At 47.0% G+C, this 21,231-nt stretch overlaps 1 pseudogene; it reads right to left on the reverse strand.

The window, feature by feature from the left end:
• Positions 1-2,573: 2,573 nt before the first annotated feature.
• Positions 2,574-21,231, reverse strand: LOC114696138 (annotated as a pseudogene).

Below are 21,231 nucleotides of genomic sequence, written 5' to 3' on the forward strand. Positions count from 1 at the left end.
CAGCACCCACATCAGGTGACTCCCATCTGCCTGTAACTCCAGCTCCAGGGTACCCACACATGTAGCATATTGCCGGTGGCCATGTCAGAGGAGCAGCAGGTGAAGTTCAAGGTGTCGCCCACTAGGAGAAAGCTCCCTGATGGGTGACTCCTGGATAGGCAAGGTCCCGAGACCACAGACCCTGGAATGTCTTTTGCTTCTGCTGTGCCTTCACATGTTTGCTGCTGCCATCTTTCTCTGGTGTCTGGCATGGTGTGAATGGTTGTGGGGAGATCCCCACTGCCTGTAATGTAGTGTGTTTATCTCATGGAAACATCCCGTTCTACTGGGCATTTTTACCTGTGGATTATTATGAAGATGACTTCTTCCTAAGCTGTACTATCTAACTGATAATAATAATGTTAGTTTATACAGAGTTTTGATGAATAAAAATAAATACAAGGAGGTGTCACACAGCTGGAACACACGAGTTTCTATTGAGAAGCTTTATAGACTATGGCTTAGGTTAATGATTAAGAAAAACAATTGAGTCCCAGTAGCTCAGCTAGCTTAAATTCTTTTCATCTTAATGTTGGGAGATGTGTTTACAGGTTTCAGAGTGCATAATAGCTAAAACAAAACTTTGAAAATAACTTAAAGTTAGACTAAGATGTTTTTGTCAAATAGCTTTGAGGTGAAAAACCCAAGAAGATAATCTGAAGCTTTAGAAAAGCACATAGTTGAATGCAGAACTCTTTAAGGTCAGGGAGCAAGAACAAAGTAGCCCAATTATCATTAGCTGACACATTTTTCTTGTTAGAATTGTTTGATGACCAAAGGTGATGATTAATTCCTTATACCCATTTCTGCCCTCAATCTCCTGATATAAAAAACTATTGATGAGTGGGTATGTATCCTAAAGATTTAAAGTAGAACTGACTGATTCTTTTTCATATAGGTTTGTGATTCCTTTAGGATTCCTTATAAGATTACCTTTCAAGATAAGTAATAAAGTGATTGGCCCTTTCTTTGTAACTGCAAAATGCAGCCTGCCAGTAAAAGACCTGACGGAGAAGAACACCTTGCTTGCTCAGGCAGTTAACCTATAGCAAGTTGCTTGGGTATAAATGTATGTGGGTTCTTGGGATAAATTGTTTTTCACCTATAATATGTAAAATAATTTAATCATGTAAGGGATATGGAAAACATGTTTTTTTACTGTTTGTTTTATATATTTGTTGTAATCATTCACTTGAAAAACAGAATGTAACCACATTGTAATTTTTATATTGCCTGAAAGATTTTGCTGGGGTATATAAACTGTAAGAAAAAGAATAAAGTTAAAATGGGCTAGAAGGAAAACATCATCAAGAATGAAGTTAGAAGGAAAACATCAAGAATGAGAGAAGGAAATCACCAGGAAAATAAAGAATAGAAAATGCAAAAAAAAAAAAAAAAAAAGAATAAAGAAAGGTCTGAAGGAAACCAGCAAGAGTGTGTGAGTGTCTTTTTCCCTAACCCTCTTAGATAGAAAACTCTTAGTATGCACCGACCAGTTGATTCCTTTTGAGCCCTGCACTCCTGGAGGCTGGTCCTCCAGGCTGCAATAGCATACATACACACACATATACATATAAATAAAAAATATTAAAATATAACACACACTTTTCAGGGCAGGACAGATGAGGTTAAGAGCACTTTTTGTTCTCCCTGAGGACCAGAGTTTGGTTCTTAGTACCTACACTGGGCTCTGTAACTCCAGCTTTCTGGCCTCCAAAGGCACTTGAACACATATGACATATGTTCATGTAAACACACATAAAAATTTAAAAATATATCACATACACGCATTTTGCTTAATGTTTCATTCAGCAATTCAGCATTTAGCTTTTTTTTTTTTAAATAGAAGTTTTATTGGAGAGAATAGAACCAGCACCTACCCAGGGGGGAAAAGCACAAAACTCAACTGCTACAGAACACCTGAAATCCACGATTATCCAGTGTGGTTTGCCATTACTTTTCAGTTTCTTAACCAGCTTCCCTTAATAGTGTGGCCAGTTTTTCAGCCGAAACAGCACCAAGTTTTCAAAGAATTAAGAACTTCAGGAAAGGACCCACTCTCCAGATAATGAAGGTGCTGTCAAGATCCCCTTAGCAGGAACAACTCCACTAAATATTCCTTAGAGTAACTCGTGAGTGTGATAGTCTCTGTATCCCAGAGACCAGCAGGGATCGGTTAGAACGGATGCCAATGATGCAGTAAACAAAACAGCCACATTTTCTTCTCGGGAGAGCTCCTATAAGGAAACCAGGGGGAGCTGGGAAAAACAAAAAACAGAAGTCCACATAGCTATTTCCATTACACTGCTTCATTTGGACACTGGAAGTGGAGAAGAAGTCAAATAATAGCCCGGTGGTGGTGGTGGTGGTGGTGCACACCTTTAATCCCAGCACTCGGGAGGCAGAGGCAGGCGGATCTCTGTGAGTTCCAGGCCAGCCTGGTCTACAAAATCAAGTTCCAGGATAGCCAGGGCTACACAGAGAAACCCTGTATCAAAAAATCAATATTTAAAAAAAGTCAAATAATATGAGATTCAACAAGTTAGGTTTACCCATTGGCTACAGCAAATGACAACAAATGTTTTAAGACCAATGTTCTTTGCGATTTAGTTGTACTGACTTGGGTTTTCTTGATCTCTTTCCATGTAGTCCCAGTCAGTTCTGGATTCTCTTCTTTAGATCAGCTGGTTTTTCTGCAAACCTCAGCTGATTGTGGACTTCTGAAACCGGAAGTCTGTGACCAAGCCTTTTTCTCGTCTTTGTAACTCAGGCAGTCACATCATCAGTTTGGTACTGTCCGTCTTGAAGTGCTCTGTAGCACTGTGTCTTTCAGTTGGTTTGATCTTTATCCTGAACAGTCTGTGTTGGAAGTCACCTTGCAAATGAGTTGGTCACCATCCTCGATATCTTTGCCTCTTGGGTTTTTAGCCAGAACTCTCTTTGCCATGGGCTAGCAACTGCAGTGTTCTCAATCCCCCATCTTCTATCCCGGCAGGGGGCGTGGTCCCTTCCAAACTGACTCCTCCCCTTCATTAAACATCCGCAGCACTTGGGTTTGAAAAACCTCTTTAAATTCAGGAGCATATAACGTTCCAAGGTCAACTGCCACTGTGTTTGCCTAAGTAAAATGTCTTCAAACTTTCCTGAAGGTTTACTATGCAAATGGACACATATGCTGGCCAGGAGTCCATTGTAAAGATAGTCATAGTTAGTTTGATATTGCCAGGTATAATCTGGTTCTGCACACACTGCTTGAATTGAATCATGGTGTCTTGAGAAAGCTCTGTGTCTTTAAGCATCCCTTCAAGCAGGCTGGTGAAAGCTCCATACCCATGTTTCAGTTTGGACAGCATCTCTCTCTCAGCATCTACAGATGCACTCTTGGCAACTAACAGGCATTTGGTTAAATCTTACTTATAGAAAGCCTCAAAAACGTCTCTTCCATAGATACATCTAAAAATGATCATCATTTTACCCAACATCTTCTCAAGGTGTGGCTTCTCTGTTGTCTGCGCTAAGGTTTGCATCCACACACTTCGCTCTCAGAGCAGCTAGTCTATTTGTTCTTCTACTAATGAATGTTTCAAATTATTCTTTCATAGCATTGATAACTTTTTTTGTTTTTCAGAAAGCATGTATCAGTTATATGGTAAAGTTCATCTTTAAAGTCCAACAATTTTTTTTCAAGACAGAGTTTCTCTGTGTAACCCTAGCTTTCCTGGAACTCTCTTGGCACACCAGGCTGGACTTGAACTCATAGAGATCCACCTGCCTCTAAGTGCTGGGATTAAAGGCGTGCAACTGAAGAGCTGATAGAGGAAGACAAATCTTGAATTCTGTTTAAGGTTATTTAACACTTTCTGAAGAATTGTTTTTAAGTGTTCACCTAGAAGTTTCTTCTCCACAGAAGCAGTGAGTGACTCCTGGGTGGTCTGATGTAAGGAAGAAGTCTGTCTGTCTACTCCTAGGCATTTATTAACATCTCCAAGATACTCAGGAGCCTCTCTTTCTTACATTAACTTCTGACCTTCAGCTGCATAAAGCCAGTTAGTTTCTTCCAAAAATCACTGCTCAGAAGAGTCTTGGTAAATTGCAAATCCAACAGCATGCTTAAAAGGCTTCCAAAGGAAAGCTCCGTCCGTCGACTGTTTTGCCATCCCTCTCTCTCAATCAAGAGTATGGTGCCGTCAATTGTTTTCCTCTTGACTTTTTTGATCACTTCTAATATGAACCCTAAATAACTCTAGTCCTAGGTCCCAAATGCCTCCATTCAGTAGCACTGGCTTCTGAAGAATGTAAGTTCTATCCAGAAACAAATAAAATGCCCCTGATCATTATTATTTTCCTGTAATGGCTTTTGCCAGCATCTATCAACCATTTTTAGAAAAAGAACACAAACCAATGAATCCTCTCTGAACTGATGAATCTGTTTTGATATGTCTCAGCTGCTCATACGAGTTTACAGATACCTTGTAAGAGCAAAGATTTTCTACAGTCAGGTTGTGTTCTTCTAAATTGCACTTAATTGAAATACTATTCTGAATAGCTTCCACCATATCTTTTAGCTTTTATCGTGTGTCATCTCTATAGTGTTAGGCTTACCTTTAGAATTCCTGAGGTAGAAGATTTAGCCAAGGCTGTTTGCATGGTGAACCGGAGAATTAATAATACTCTTACTTTTAAGTTGCTGCTTCTGTGAGGTTGCAGCAGTTGGGGAAGACGAGGAAGATGAGGAGCAAGATTCTTTAGCCATTTTCCTATCAAGCCCTGCAAACTCCAGGGTGTCTTCAAATGCAACGTCTTCTACATGGGTAGGTAGCTGGAAGTGGCCACTGGAACCCTGCCCGAGGCAGGGGATGAGGTTGAAATGGACGCTGACTCTCTAGGTTGTGGAGGGTGGAAGAGGAAAGAATGGAATCAGAGTTCTCTCTAGTCACCGCGGCTCCTGCTGCCTCGGCCGCTATCAACGTTCTCTTCTTAGCAGAGTTCGGAGGAGGGTGGTGCTGATTCTACCATCAGTGGCAGAAGTACCTGGGAAGACCCTTTTCATAGCTCCCAGATCCTGAGACCCCCAGGTCCGCCAGATTTGAGGTGCAGAGGAACATTCAGCTTTCTTATTAAGAGCCTCTCATCTAGTCCTGTTTTCCAGGGACCACCGGCTCTGAGGGGCTTGACTAAACTTTAAGGGCCAGGCATTCATTTACTAATGATATGTTCCCAAGGATACAGACTCACCACTCCTGTACGTGCAAGTTAGTGGACAGTGCCCTGTTGCGCCACTGACTTCTCATGAGGCATGTTTAGACTGAGGGTGAGGTCTGGGGCGGCACCAATGTTCCAAGCATCTTCTATTATTTTATTATGTTTTCATTCTGGGACTGTGGCTTGGGTGTGAATAGCAATAACAACTACGAGGGCAATGAGATGGTTGTTCTGGTTATCCCCCCGTCCCAATCGTTTGAGCAGAACAACCCACAGAAAGAGATTCATTCATTTACTCAGCATCCCAGGCTGACCACGCAGGGGCTGGGTCTTGTCTCAGTCTCCTCCAGTGGCCATAACAAAATACCACCAACTGAGTGGCTTAATTGACACCTGTGTACTTCTTACAGTAGGTGTCAGCCTGTCGGGTTCCCGGTGAGGGCTCTTCTCCTTGACTGCCAGACAGACACCACGGTAGTGTTTGGCCTCCCACAATAGAGGGGACAGACAACTCTCTGGGGTCTCCTCTTTCCTTTCTCCGTCTTTCTTTCTTTCTTTTGTTTGTTTGTTTGTTTGTTTTCTGAGACAGAGTTTCTATGTGCAATAGACCAGGCTGGCCTCGAACTCACAGAGATCCACCTGCCTCTGCTTCCCAAGTGCTGGGATTAAAGGCATGTGCCACCACCGCCCAGAAGATATCTCCTCTAATAAGGACACTAATTATATCAGAGCAGAGCTTCATCCTTTGGACCTCACTTTTTTGTTGGGTTTTTTTGTTTTGTTCTTCGAGACAGGGTCTCTCTGTGCAGCTTTGCGCCTTTTCCTAGAACTCACTCTGTAGCCCAGGCTGGCCTCGAACTCATAGAGATCCACCTGCCTCTGCCTCCCAAGTGCTGGGACTAAAGGTGTGTGCTACCATGCCTGGCCCTCATAAACCAATTTAATGGATATAAAAATCAGCCTATAGCAGGTCTCCTATCTGAGCCCACTGACTCCTCTACATCCCAGTCCTCAGCACCCAGCCAGGCCTTCTTGACCCATGTCTGGATGACGTCAAGACTTGTGTGGGAAAACTTTACCCTGATAATCGCACCCAGGAGTGGGTGGATGGATCCCTGAATTCCAGGCTTTCTGACTTCTTTGGTTGTAGCAAGCTTTTTCATCGGCCACCAGCTCAAAAACAACATGGAGACTTATTAATTATGAAAGCTTGGCCATTAGCTTAGGCTTGTCTCACTAGCTCTCATAATTTAAATTAACCCATATTTTCTTTAATCTATGTTTTACCATGTGACTTTTATGTCTCTCCCATTGTGTATGTCTGACTCTTCTACATCTTGCTTTTTGCTTTTTTTTTTTTTTTTTTTTTTGAGACAGGGTTTCTCTGTGTAGTTTTTGGTGCCTTTCCTGGGTCTCACTCCATAGACCATGCTGGCCTCAAGCTCACAGAGATGCGCCTGGCTCTGCCTCCCGAGTGCTGGGATTAAAGGCATGCTCATGTGCCACCACCGCCCGGCTTCATTCCACATCTTGATGGAGTCTCCTGCATGCCTCAATTATCTCTTCTTCCTCCCTCTGCCTGGAAGTCCCACCTATCTCTTCTGCCTAACTATTGGCTGTTCAGCTTTTTATTATACCAATGATAGCAACACCTCTTTACACAGTGTACTAATATTCCACAACATTTGGTTTGTGTGTGTGTGTGTGTTTCCTTTAGACAGGGTCTCACTATGTACCCCTAACTTGTTGACCTCCTTCTTGACCCTGGCTTCTGACCTCAAGTCAAGCAAAGCTACACATCAAATCTAGCCTAGAGAACTGGCCAGGTGTCTATCTCCAGCCTCAAGCAGCACTTTCCCTAAAGGCAAGAAATTCTGTCCCATGTTCAAACTTAAGACCCTTTTTCCCTTTGGAAGACTCTCAACAAGTTGCGTGCGGTCCAGTAATGCTCTAGGGCAGAGGTTCCCAACCTGTGGGACATGACCTCTTTGGGGTTGAATATCAGATTTTTACATTAAGATTCCTAACAGTAGCGAAGTTACAGTTATGAAGTAGCAACAAAATAATGTTATGGTTGGGGGTCACCACAGCATGAGGAACCGTGTTAAAGGGTCGCAGCATCAGGAAGGCTGAGAACCGCTGCTCTAGGTACATACTCCAGGTAACAGACTCCCCTCTTTCACCTGTGGCCTTTTCATCTCCTCTTCCTCTTCCTCTTCCCCTCTCTGTCTCCCTGTGCAAAGAAGCCATTTCCTCTTTATCAGCATTTCTTTCTAAGTGGCAGGTGAGGCAGGCAGTGGTGGGAGGAAGCTGTCCCCTAAAGTCGCTGGCCAGCACAGCACCTGGCCATACATCTGGGGCCATTTAGACCTGGTTGTGAGAGTGACCAAGAGGCCTGTTCAATTTTAAAAATCTGTCTGTTTATCTATCTATCTATCTATCTATCTATCTATCTATCTATCTATTGGTTTTTCAAGACAGGGTTTCTCTGTGTAGCCCTGACAGTCTTAGAACTCACTCTGTAGACCAGGCTGGCTTCGAACTCACAGAGATCCGCCTGCCTCTGCCTCCCAAGTGCTGGGATTAAAGGTGTGCACCACCACTACCTGGCCAAGACATTTATTTTTATTTTATGTGTATGAGAGTTTGTTTGCTCGGATGGATGTGCACCACACGTGTGCCGTGCCCATGGAGGACAGAAGAAGGTGTTGGATCCCCTGGAACTGGAGCTGTAGACGGATGCTAGCTGCTGGGTGGTTGTTGAAGAACCAAGCCTGGTTCCTCTGGAAAGGCTCTTAACTGCTGACCGGGTCTTCAGCCCCCATACTTAGGGTTTTTTGGAATGATTCCAAGTTTTCCAGAACTGTCTGGTTTTCTCTTAAAGCCTTGTACCTGGGGTGGGGGGAATACATAGATTTGCATTTGATAGACCCCCTGCATTGGGGTCTACTGAGTCTCCAGTGGGCAGGTGATTGTACATCCTGCTTCAGGTTCCTCCAGTAGAACCAGAACCCAGGTGCTATGGTTCAGATGTTTCGGCAAAATTCATCTATTGAAATCCTAACATCTGGCGTGATGATATACGGAGGTGGAACCTTTGAGAGGTGACTAGGTCATGAGGGTGGAGCCCTGGAATATAAGATCAGTGCCTTTAAACAGGGGCCTGAGGGAACTACATCATCCCTACTGTCAAATGTGAGGGACAGCAAGGAGACACCATCTAGGAGACTTCTCACCAGATGCTAAATCTGAGCTTGGACTTCTCGGCCTGCAGAACTGTTGTTGCTTAGAATTGTTTATAACCCACCCGGTGTGGGGTATATTTGTTACAGCAGCTGGAACAGACTTGGATACAAGGTGGAGTGTAGGATGATTGATAAACTTTTTGGAAGCCCTACTGCACACCATGAAGATCATATTAAAATATCTCCATTTCGCATTAAATATATATTTGCCAGAAAGTAGTTTGAAATGGGTGTGGGCTTTTTTCCCCCTCTCTTACATTTTTTTTTTTAAATTTCGCCACAACTTTTAGATGTAGGAAGAGGCAAAGAGTATAACCCGCAGCCTTTCCGCTAGCTCAGGAATGGAATGTTACCCGTGTAGTTGAATTGCTGGGAGATGCACTTTTTCTGGTTCTTTCCCTCTGCTCCAGAGGTAATGCCCATTCTGAATTTGGAAAATGTTCCCATTCATTTCTTTAAACTTCAGAGGTGTCACTAATATATGTCTATGGGTTGTTTTTTTTTTTTCAATTTTCCCACTGTTACTTGCTAAAATAATTTTGCATTTGACATTATTTATTTACAAGCTAATTAAATCACTTACGTTCTTGAAGGACCCCCCCCCCAATAAATCTAACCTATAAATTGACCTCAAACGTTATCAAATGGCCCGACAGTGGTGGTGCACGCCTTTTGTCTCAGCACTTGGGAAGCAGAGGCAGGCGGATCTCTGTGAGTTTGAGGCCAACCTGGTCTACAGAGTGAGTTCTAAGAGAGCCACGAGAAACCCTGTCTCAAAAAACAAAACACAACAACAAAACTATTTAATGTTTCTGAAGATGGTCATTGATGGACTTTTATCTAGACTATCGCTTCTGTTTTGTAGCTTCCCTTTTATACTTTGTAAAGGGATCCCTGTGAGTATGGAAACCTTACTTAGGTCCTGACCCCGGGTCTGGAGTCCTGGGGCGGGATTGGGGTGGTATACAACGGAGTCCCTTGGGGAAGCACAGAGCGAGAGCGGCAAGGATATTCGGAAACCAAGGGAAGGTGACGTTTAGGTAGCCCTCGCTGGGCCACAGGCCTGTCCTAGGCCATTGTCATTAGTTAAGGCACTCCTACGGGCCGGGTGATGTTGCGACCTATGCCAGAAAAAAAGGAGTAAGCTTGGTAGAGGGGGAGCTGGGACGGAACACCCACCGCGGACTGATCCCTCAAGGTGCTGCCTGTCTGCCATTTCTGAGCCCCGTGCGTCTCAACCATTCCAGTCCCGCGTCCTTTCTCAGACTCCTGCCTAGAACTTTGTTTCACCAAAGGGAAGCTGGCCCAGAGGTTCTGCGAATCCAGGTAACCCAGTTCAAGCACCACTGGGCCTTTCCCGACTCCACCACCCCCTGGCCACGCCTCCCCACTGTACCCCTCCCCTCCTGGTCCACCCTCTTTCTCCCTCCGCTCTCCGACCTCCCTCTACCCTGCACCTGACCAGGGCGGGAGGGAGCCCGCAGGCTGCTTTCCAGATGCGATAGTCTCAGGTGGCTGCCTCTGGGGCCCGCAGATCTTGCCTTATCGCGATCCATCAAAACCTTTCCTGCCACCTGAGCTCCGACTCAAGGTCACCTCCAGCGGATTTCTTGCCCACTGCATAGACTCCCTGCTACCTACCTGGAAACCAAGGCGGGAGGGTGTGGGGCATTTAAAGAGCAGGGTTCTAGCTTGGAGCCTCCATGAGAAGCAGAGCCAGAGTGTAGCCAGGTGAGAGGCACAATGAGTGTGATCCCAGATGACTAGAGCTTCCTCCAAGGCTCCGGGCTGAGCTCCACAGCCCAGAAGAGTCATTTCCTCTCTCTGGGCCTCAGTTTCCCCAACTGGAAAGGCTGGAGTAAGAACAGTGCTCTCTAAGATCCTTTTAAGGGCAAACGACAAGCAAATCACGTGGCACATGCCTTTAATCCCAGCACTCAGGAAGCAGAGGAGGGTGAATCTCTGAGTTCGAGGTCAGGATGGTCTATAGAGTGAATTCTGGGACAACCAAGGCTACACAGAGAAACTCTGTCTTGAAAAACCAAAAAAAAAAAAGTGACTACGTCTACTGCCACAGTCGTATTAGGCTTGTAGTATGTGTATAATACATAAATAATTTTATAAATTAAATATACATTCCTCATTATATGATTTATAATTATGCACAATTGTATAGTCTACAAATTTACAACTATATATCTTATTTTTCTTTAATTAAAATTTTTATTTATTTTAAATATGTGATTTATTTTATGTGTGTGGATGTTTTGTTAGCATGCGTATCTGAGAACCATGTGGGTGCCAGGTACCTAAGGAGGCCAGAAGAGGGCATCAGATCTCCTGGGTCTGGAGTTACAGACGGTTAGGAACCATCATCCATGTGGGTGCTGGGAATCAAACCCAGGTCCTCTGAAAGAGCAACCAGTGCTCTTAACCGTTGAGCCATCTCTCCGGCCCCAAATTTTATATTTTAATACAATTTTTATATATACTGTCTTAGGGTTTCTGATGCTGTGATGAAACACCATGACCAAAAGCAAGCAGGTTGGGGAGGAAAGAGTTTAATTGGCTTACACTTCCACACCATAGTCCATCACTGAAGGAAGTCAGGACAGGAGCTCAAACAGCAGGCAGGAGCTGATGCAGGGGCCATGGAGGAGTGCTGCTTACTGGCTTGCTGGCCCAAGCAAATCACGTGGGCAGATACAAAGACCTTATAGGCAGAAGCTTCACCAGGATGTGGGTGTGAAAGGCATGGTGACCCACGGAACAATCTGTTGGGACTACCTAACTCCTCTGCCTCCCAAAGCACTGCACTTCTCCTCTGGAGAATCCCCTACTGTTCAAGAACACGTCCTAACCTCACAGTGACCTCAGGCCAGGAGTGGCAAGTTTTCCCATACCTCTCCCCTGTTGCTTTTCGGTTCATAAAAGGACTTGATAGTCACACCCCATAGCGATGACAGCTTTGGTTCAGTGGGTATCACCAGTGAGAGGCACCTGGAGCTAGAATTGTGTGGGACTTGGCAGGGCACTTGACCTCTGTTAGGCAGGAACAGGACAAACGGAACACCCCTGTTTGTGTATACACAGTTCTAGGTGGGGACAGAGGCCGGCTATGGGGCAGCCAGTTCTAGGCACCCTGGAGACCCCGAGAAGGCAGGACCTTCAGGGTTCCTGTATTCTCTGGCTCCTTACCTCATGAAGAAAGTGATGACTAGTTCTCAGGTCTCTTAGGCCATAAGGCTCCAAAGAGGCTTTCCTGGAGGGCAGTCAGCTGTCACTGGAGAGTGACTGTGTGTCCCATTTGCCTGGGACAGTCCTGTCTGCACCTGCTGTCCCAGGATAATTATTAATAGGCTCCCTTCTCTGTCTGGTCCAGATGTTGCAGGTCAGGGGTCCCCTCGTTAAAGCCCATGTTCATCCTAGACTGCCAGGAGGGGACTGGACAGGCTTGCCTAGGACTCGGGGACAGGAGTGCTTGTCTTGCCCTGTGGCTGACAAACTGGAGGACTTGAAGCATGTCCGTTCTTCTCTCTGGTGGCAGTGGCTTCAGTCTAACTTGAGGGGTGAGGTCAGCTAGCCCATTCCAGGTGGGCTGAAAGTGAGATGCTCGCCCTGGGGGTTCCGCTCAACCCGTAGGCTAACGGGCCTTTGACCACCGTTCCCTAGGAACCCACCACATTCTACCAGATCCCTCCCCACCCTGCCTCCCTTTCTGTGCCACAGGTCATTCGTGTCTCCCGGTTTCTGTCTGTCTCGGGGCTCCAGGCCAAACGGGACCTGATGCCTGTCCACCCACCTCTCCTCCCCTTCACCGTTCCGGGCAGATTGTTCCCTAGCCTGCCCTTCATGGCTGAGTGTAGCGTGGGACAAACAGCTAAATCCCCAGTGATTTTCTCTGTATATCATACGAGGTGATGGTGTCAGGGTTGTCAGGTTAGGGATGTGACATTAAGTGCCTGGCTCACGGAGAGATTCTCCAGGGTGTTATGACATGTACTTCTCTGTCTTACTATTAACTCCCTGGAGGGCCCAACCCAGGTCCTCACGGGGTCACTTGAGAACTAATGGAGGTGATTTGCCAACACGAAGCTCGCAGAGGCTTCCTTTCTCCAGCTCTCTGCACTAGAAGTTTCTGTGAAAACTCATGGCTTAGCCCCACCTCACACTCCGTGTTCGCAGGACTCAAGGACAGGATGGAGCAATATGGACTCTTTGACCTCTTTAAAATGATCACACAGCTGCTCTGAAGATCTTTATCCCAGCAAGGCTAAGCTGTGAAATTGGCCTTGAGCTTCCTTCCCTAGTTTCCAGTTCTTCAGTCCTGATTTTAGGAGTTTTGCCTCAAGCAGGATATCAGAAGACATCAGCTTCATGGTCTGACGCTGGACTAAATGGAACCTTATCCCTTCTGAACCAAGACATCCTTTTCCTCTTTGAGACCGGGTCTCACTATGCAGCCGTGGCTGGCCTTGAACTCACTGTGCAGACCAGGCTGGCCTTGAACTCACTGTGCGGACCACGCTGGCCTTGAACTCACACAGATCTGCTTGTTTTCCTCCTGAGTGCTGAGATTAAAGGTGTTCTCCATCATGCCTGGCCTGATTCTCTCTCTCTCTCTCTCTCTCTCTCTCTCTCTCTCTCTCTCTCTCTCTCTCTCTCTCTCTCTCTGGTTTTTCAAGACACAGTTTCTCTGTGTAACAGTCCTGGTTGTCCTGGAATCTGCTCTGTAAACCAGGCTGGCTTGCCTCGAACTCACAGAGATCCACCTGCCTCTGTCTCCTGAGAGCTGGGATTAAAGGCAGGCGCTGACACCACTTGGTGATATTCTTTTTGACAAAGGAGTAATTGTCTCTGATTCTCAGAACCTGAAGGCCTTTATGAGGTGGTATGTAGAAAGGCTCAGGCCTGCGATAGGAGTCAACAAACGTTAAGTTTCCTTGCCTTTTATCCTGTTATCTTCCTGGCTGCTAAGAACATACACTTTTCTGTGGGGCAAGATAAATAAGCAAGCAAGAATCTTTAGCTTGTTTGTGAATAAATGACTCCAAGGCTGGAGCTGTGGCTTGGTTGGTAGTGTTCCCCTAGTGTAAGTGAAGTCCTGAGTTCAATTCCTAGCACTTCATAAACAGACATGGTGGAACCTACCTGTAATCCCAGCACTCAAGATATAGAGGCAGATGAGGCTGTAGAGATGGCTCAGTGGTTAAGAGCACTGTCTGTTCTTCCTAAGGATGTGGGTTCGATTCCCAGCACCCACTTAACAGCTCACAACCGCCTGTAATTCCACTTTAAGGGAATCCAATGCCATCTGACCTCCAAGGGCACCGGGCACACACACATGTAGGCAAAAACTCATACACATCAAATAAAATTTAAAAATTTTAAAAAAGCTGGAAGCAGGAGGATCAGGAATTCAACACAATTCTTTGCTACATAGTGAGTTTGAGGGTCACCTGTGCTACATGAAACCTTGTCTCCAAAAGAACGAAAGTGCCTCCCAAACTTAGCTGTGTGGAGAAATCACACTTTTGCTCATGATTTCATGGGTCAGAAATTGAAAAGGAACCCAGGGCAGTGCATGCCAGAGATCTCCATGCAGCTGCAGACAGATGGTGGCTGTCATCACCTGAAGGCTTAGCTGGGCTGGGTGTACACTGTGACTCACTCATATGACTGACAGCCGATGCGGGCTATTGTCTACGGCTCCATCTGTGACTGTGTCAAACAGACCCCTACACAGGCCTCTCCAGGACTGTCTCCCATTAGTTATATTTCTTACAGGGCCTACAATCAAACCCTAGTACTGGAAGGGGGTGGGGGTGGACCTGAACTATGCTTCTCTTTGGAGAGTGACAAAATTCTGTCATTGGCTAATCATGTGGGACAGAGAAATTAATGAGGTCGTCTTCATCACATCTCCCAGGTCTTCTGAAAAAATCAGGCTTTTAGCTGTCAGGATTCTTGTGCACAAGCTAGAAAAAAAGCACTGGTCAGTGACGACACTGTGTTGGATGGTTTTGGGGTTCTGAGAATTAACAGAGGCTGGAAGACTGGGGTGGAAGCTGGGCCAGGACCAGGGAGCTTCAGAAGACTGGACAACAGGTACCCCATAAGGAGAAAGCCTACGAACTGCCCTATGTAGCACAGGCCCATACTGGGGTACACTACTGAGTAGGCAATGGATGTGACCGCAGGGCCCAGCTTTTTGGTAGCTCTCCATAACGAGGGACGCTGAAGAAGAGCAAACTGATTGGTTCAGTGACAGGCGACATTTTAACTGGAGAAGTGTGGCCAGGACGGGGTGCCACTAGGGCCTCTTAAAAGTTCTGTTGGCCTACTGTGAGGACGGTGCACCGTGAGAGACTCTCCAAAGCAGAGCTGAGGTGCTCTGAGGGACCTGGAGAGGGAGAGTCTGGATATTTGCAATCCACTGTGTTCCCCAGACAACCTGCAGCCTCAGGCATCCCCACCCCCACCTCCACCCCCACCCCGTGGAATATGGTGAAGTGCCAAGGGCATGATACTTCAAGGAGCACTTCATGGAGGTATCACAGATATTTTTTCCCTCTCAAGACCAAAAGAACTATTTTTAAATTTTGCAATTATATTTTTAATGTTTGACTAGGCAATACAGTCACTGAAAGAATATTAAAAGGACACAGAGAGACAGTCTGGCTCCCACTTCTGTTCCCTGCCTACCTCCTCATTTGATCTCATTCTCCTCTACCCAAGCTGATCTTAGCGCCTTGAATGTTCCCTTTCACGTTTTTCCTTTTGAGATTTTATTTTATTTATTTTTGAGACACAAACTTCCTCTGTAGACTTGGGCTGCCCTGATCTCCCTCTGTAGCCCGGGCTGGCCTCAGGCTCACGGAGATCTGCCTGCCTCTACCTCCCAAGTGCTGGGATGAAGGGCGTGCGTCACCATGGGCTTTCGGATTTACTTCAGCAAATCAGTACTGAGTTCATGCACATCGTTTCTCATCATCATCACCACCGCCCATTTCCAGAGCGCTTTGCTCTTGCAAACCCAAGACTCTGATATCAAAATAATCCCTCCCCACCTCCTCCTTTCCCAGGCCCTGGCAACCACTTTTCTGTTTTCTGGCTCCATGAATCTGATGACTCCATGTACCTCCCGTAATAGCACCGTACTGTGCTTGACCTTTGGCAATAGCTTCCTGCACTGAGCACAGTGTCTTCAAGGTTCATCCTTGTTGTAGCCTGTTGGAATTCCCTTCACTTTTAAGGAGTGGTATTCCATTCTGTGTATATACCACCGTTTGTCTGTCCAGTCCTCCTGTCTATCCACATGTTGGTGGGCAGCTCTTGGGCTAATGTGGATATGTGATACCTCGAACCTGAAGAAGCTTCACATGCCATCACCTAACATTGTTCTTTCTCCTTCAGTTGTTCATTCTATCGTTTTCGTACACTTCTGGGGTTTTGATTATTATTTTAAAATTACATCTATTTACCTATGTACATGTGTGTGTGCACGTGTGTGCGTGTGCATGTGCACACACACGTGTCACAGTGCACCTGCGGAAGTCAGAGGACAACTTGCAGGAGTTTGCTCTCTCCTCCCACTATACAGATTTGGGGGATAACCGGTTGCCATGCTTGGAGGCCCGTGCCTTCACCTGCTGAGGGGCCTGTCTCAGCAACCCTGGTCTTCTGTTTTGATTCAGGACCCATCAAGACTTTATCAGGTATTTTACGTGTTTTTTGTTTAACCTCAAATGGTTCCTCTCCCTCTTTGGCCAACCGTGACATCGTTAGTTTACTCATGGTTTTTGTTTTGTTTTGTTTTTGAGACAGGGTCGCATGTAGCCCAGACTCTTGATCTTGCTACGTAGCCAATGATGGTGACCTTGAACTTCTGATCCTCTTGCCCCACCTCCCAAGTGCTGGGATTATAACCTGTGCCACTGTGCTTGGTTTATGAGGTACTGGGGATCCATCCCAGAGCTTCAGGCGTGCTAGGTGACCACATTACCAGAAGAACTCTACCCCGACCCCACACCTACAGTGTTTGAAGAATCCAGGCCAGCTGTTCTGCACAGAGGCCACAGATGAGTGCAGAGTCCACGCTGCTTTCCTTGGAGCAGTGGTCAGCAAGCACCTCACATCCAGCATCCTGGGGTTGGTGTTTTTACCTTTGAGCCCACATAGCCATTAGAAGAGAACATTCTGGAGGCCCTGCATTCTCACTGCAGAAGCCACCCACGTTGCAGTGGAAAGTGTGGGAAGGGCCACTCCCAGGCACTTCAAGGGACTTCAGGGGATGGGAACAAGACTAGAAGTCCCTGTCATGTAGCCTTGAGGCCATGAGCCTGGCTCTCCTGGGCCCACTTACTTCTGATGACTCTTCAAGAGTCCCAAGGGAGAACCCTGCTGTCCAGTATCGCAGAAGCCACCCCTAATCATATCCAAGACATGTCTCGAGTTGCAAAGGATTTTCCCATCTATTTCCAGCTGCACATAGTCAGAGCTTCTGCTTCAAGTATGCAGAGATAAAGACGTCGTGTGCACCAGAGTAACCTCTGCCACCACTGCCGTTCTCGCTGTATAAACAGGCAAAGAGAGGTTCAGCCAGAGGTCACCAGTGGAGGATGTGGCACTTCAGTGCAGGGCAGACATGGAGGTCCTAAAGACTTGTGGGACTGTTGACCAGTCTGAGAGTGTCCCACCCCCAGCCTATGCTCCTGCACTACCCAGGCTTTACGGGATCCCAGACAAAAATGCGAGAGTGGCCATGACCTGCCAAGAAGACAGAGCCACAGTGGTGACCAGTCCTGTGGCCCCCCCCCCCCCCCCCCCCGCACAGCCACACCTTTGAAAGAAGACAGTGGAGCCGCCTTGGCTCACTAAAACACATCTTCCCTGCTCCCTGCCAGCGTGGAGCTCCACCCTGCCCCTCCCTGGCTGTGGAAAGAACCACCCTGTTCCCACAGCTCACCGCTGCTCAAGGAATGCCCACCTTCAGAGGAAGTTCCTCCGGCAAAGCCCTACCTGCCTGACGGACTTGAGCAGCACATTCTTGAGCTCTGGCGTCTAAGGACAAGCCCTGAGTTCCCACCTGCAGGCGGTCGGCAGAAGTCCTAAGCTGGAGAGGGCTGTGCGGAAGGGGGTCTGGAATCACCCATCAAGGGTGCCTGGAATGAGAAAATGCAGGAGGAGGCTTGTTGCCTGCCCTGAAAATCCCACATCGAAGTTCACATCTTCCACGAAGCTCACCCTGAACACCCAAGAACTCCCCAAGCTCCCTGGAACTGAGGGAGAAAGGCTTGGTCTGCTTTGACCTATGGGATGAACCTGTGCTTCCTCTTTGGGGTGGGAAGGGTCGTCATCTTTAGGCCTAGTATGGAGCTGTGTACACAGTGGTTGCTCAGGTAAACAAACTGAAGAATCCATTCATTCGTTTACTCAGAAAAACAATTCACTAGTGACTACCTAACATTAGATTCTCTTTCTCCTCTTGAAGCTCTCTCCTTCTCTCCCTTTTTCCTCCCTTCCTTTCTCAATGTGATATACGCACGTACACATGTTCATGTATTGCTCATTTACGTGAATGTGCACGTCTGGGCAAGAGATCAATATCAAGTGTCTTCTTCAGCTGTTCTTCATCTTGTTTTTTGAGGCAGAGTCTCTCCCTGAGCCTGAAGTTCACTGATTTGGGCAAGACTAATGTGGCCAGCAAGCCCCAGGCGGCCTCCGGTCTCTGCCTCCCCAGTGCTGGGGTTATGTGTGATGGGTGCACACCATCACACCCGGCTTTTTATGTGTGTACTGGGGATCTAACCTCATGAGCACCACCACCCCTTCCTCAGTCTCATGTATCCCAGGCTGGCCTCAATGTCAACACTGGGGATCTAACCTCATGAGCACCACCACCCCTTCCTCAGTCTCATGTATCCCAGGCTGGCCTCAATGTCAACATGCGGCGAGGATGACATGGAATTCCTAATCCTCTTGTCTTCATAGGTATATGCTACCAAGACCTGGCAAGGAGCGAGGCTCTCTTCTAGGTTCCTGTCATCTCAGGCCTGACATCCTAGGACAGGGACGGACCTTAGACAGACAAATAAGCACATAAAGACGTCCATGTCTGGTGGGGGGCAGATAACGCAAGAAGAAAAAGAGAAAGAATGATAGAGATTCTGGTAGGAGAAAGTAGAGACAGTGCCAGTGGCCAGAAGCCCCATGTTTTCCTGTTCTCTGACTCCAGTGCCATGAAGCCAGATACTCTAGAGAACCTGGTCTCGCCCGAGGTGGCAGCTTACAGGCTTGGCATTATGTTAACTGGAGAGAGAATGCCCTAGGAGATGACATTTTTCCTAGGCTTCTGGGACAGCGGCCATTCCCCCCCCCCGGGGGGGGGGTATCAGAGCTATTGACCGCTGGAGGGAGAAACTGGAGTTTGGCCCACCAAAAATGTGGAGGCCAGACAAGGAAAGGGTCGGCTGCTGGGGTGTTTGGAGAAGAGTGAGAGATTCAAAATGCCGCAGGGGACACTGAGTGCTGGTGGCCAAGAGGGGTGGGGGGGGCAACCTGAGTTATACCTTATCGCGAGTGCGCGCAAACACACACACACACAAGATCCTTTACACACACACACACACACACACACACACACACACACACACACACACCCAAGATCCTTTTCCTCTGTGGCCTTTCCTGGCCACTCTGTTCACAGAGTTCTCAGTCTTCTCTTCCACTTTCCTCCCCGTCTCTGTAGCAAACACTCCCCCCGTTTACCCCCTGCTCCATATTCCACACAGTTCTCAGATGCCTGAGACCACAGCTGGTGCCAAACCCTGTATACACCGCCTTTCTCCCCAACTTCGATATCCACATCCCCCATGTTTGTGATAAAGTCTAGATGAACACAGTAAGGAATGGACAACAATGACTAACAATAGAGTGGAATAAGCGTAACCATGCGCTGCAATAAAAGTCACTCAAAATCTATGAGTTGTTTACTTCTGGAAGTTTTCATTGATTATTTTTTATTTTTTAATTTATTTTGCTTTTAATTGTGTGTGTGTGTGTGTGTGTACCCGTGGAGGCCAGAGGGTTCAGATCCCCTGGAGCTGGAGCTGGAGTCACAGGCAGTTGTGAGTTACCTGACGTGGGTGCTGGGAATTGAACTTAGATCCTTCTGGAAGGTGGCTTTCATAACAGCCACTTCAGATTGCCATGAACCCACTAATTCAGAGTCCTCCTGACCTACCACCCCTCTGAGGGGCAACCCCTGGTCCCGAGTATTGATACGTCACAGTGGGGACTAGATGTCAACATGAATTTTGGTAGGAACATTCAAGCCTTAGTAGGAGGCCGGAGGAGAGGGTAAGGAGGCAGAAGCAGAAGGCTGCCGACACGACATAGGGAGTGGCCCACAGATTTGAGTGAAGTCACTCCGTGGCTGAGGGTGACTGAGATCAGGGCAAGGCTGCAGCTAAGTATGAAGCAATGGCCAACTGAAGAGAAGACTTCGTGTGAATAGGGGAAACAGAGGCAGACACTGTGAATTGAGTCCTCAAGCCCAGAGGGACTAAGAATTTTCTCCAGGTCACCCAAAAAGGGGAAGCAGACACCAGGTCCAAATGCAGGTTCTACCATCTCCCCACCATTCCACACTGATGGGTCTTGAGTCTTCAAAACCCAGGCATCATTGTTTCCATTTTACAGACCAGTAGAGATGTGAGGAGGTAGCACCTTGCTCAGGGACACCCAGGTGCTTAAGAAGTTGTAGAGTGGATTGTAGCTGTAGCTCAGTGGTAGAGTACTTGCTTTGCATGCATGAGGCCCTAAGTTCAATCCCCAGTACTGCCCAAAAAGGAAGGGAAGAATGTGTCTCGAGACAGGGTCTTACCACAAAGCACATGTGGATCTGGAACTTGCTATGTAGGCCAGGCTGGCCACAACCTCACAGAGACCCACCTACCTCTGTCTCTTGAGTGCTGGGATTAAAGGTGTGCATCCCCATACCCAGCCTAGTAGCTTCCTGGAATTAAAAAAAAAAAGTGGGGGCAGGGAGTGTAACTCAGGGCTAGAGTTCATGCCTAGTATGTCCAAAGTTCTGGATCCATCTCCAGGACTGAAAAAAATTACCACCAAGGTTTGTGCACTGTTACATACTGACTTCCTAAGTAAGTGAATGCTTGTGGTGTTCAGAAAGTTCATGCGGCAGAACCATACTCGCCATCCACAAGGTGACATGATGTTTTTAATATTAATTCATGGTGAGCTATGAGTAGAAAGGCCGAGAAATGTGACCAATGAAAAAATGTCATCTGATGACAGTGTCTTCCTTCAGCCTTGAGTTTCTGGTGCTCTGAATACACTCCTTGGCTTCCCTAGCCTGTCAAAGGTAGTCCTTCTGTGAAGGTCAATGTCAAAGGACTCCCTTATGCTCCGTGATGAACCACGCTGGCCTGTGACTCCAGGTCTGTCCCACTGACGTTCTCTGGGGCTCTTCTGTCAGCAACCTGGGCCTGGGCCACACTATTCTGGGTCCCATACGTACCGCCTAAAGAAGAGTCCAGGTCCCAGTCTCCCGGGGACGCTAGGGAACTCTGTTAGAGGTGTGAGTCAGTCAGTGAAAGAGGGCAGTTCTTAGCATGAGTGTGACATCTCTGCTTCCTTATCTAACCTTAAGATGGCCATCCTGCTGAGCAGACCTCTCCCGTATCCCTGCTAGACCTGTTCTCAGAGACTGTACTTCCGCCAT

This window comes from Peromyscus leucopus, chromosome 1 (genome assembly GCF_004664715.2).
Source record: "Peromyscus leucopus breed LL Stock chromosome 1, UCI_PerLeu_2.1, whole genome shotgun sequence".
Taxonomy (NCBI): Eukaryota; Metazoa; Chordata; class Mammalia; order Rodentia; family Cricetidae; genus Peromyscus; species Peromyscus leucopus.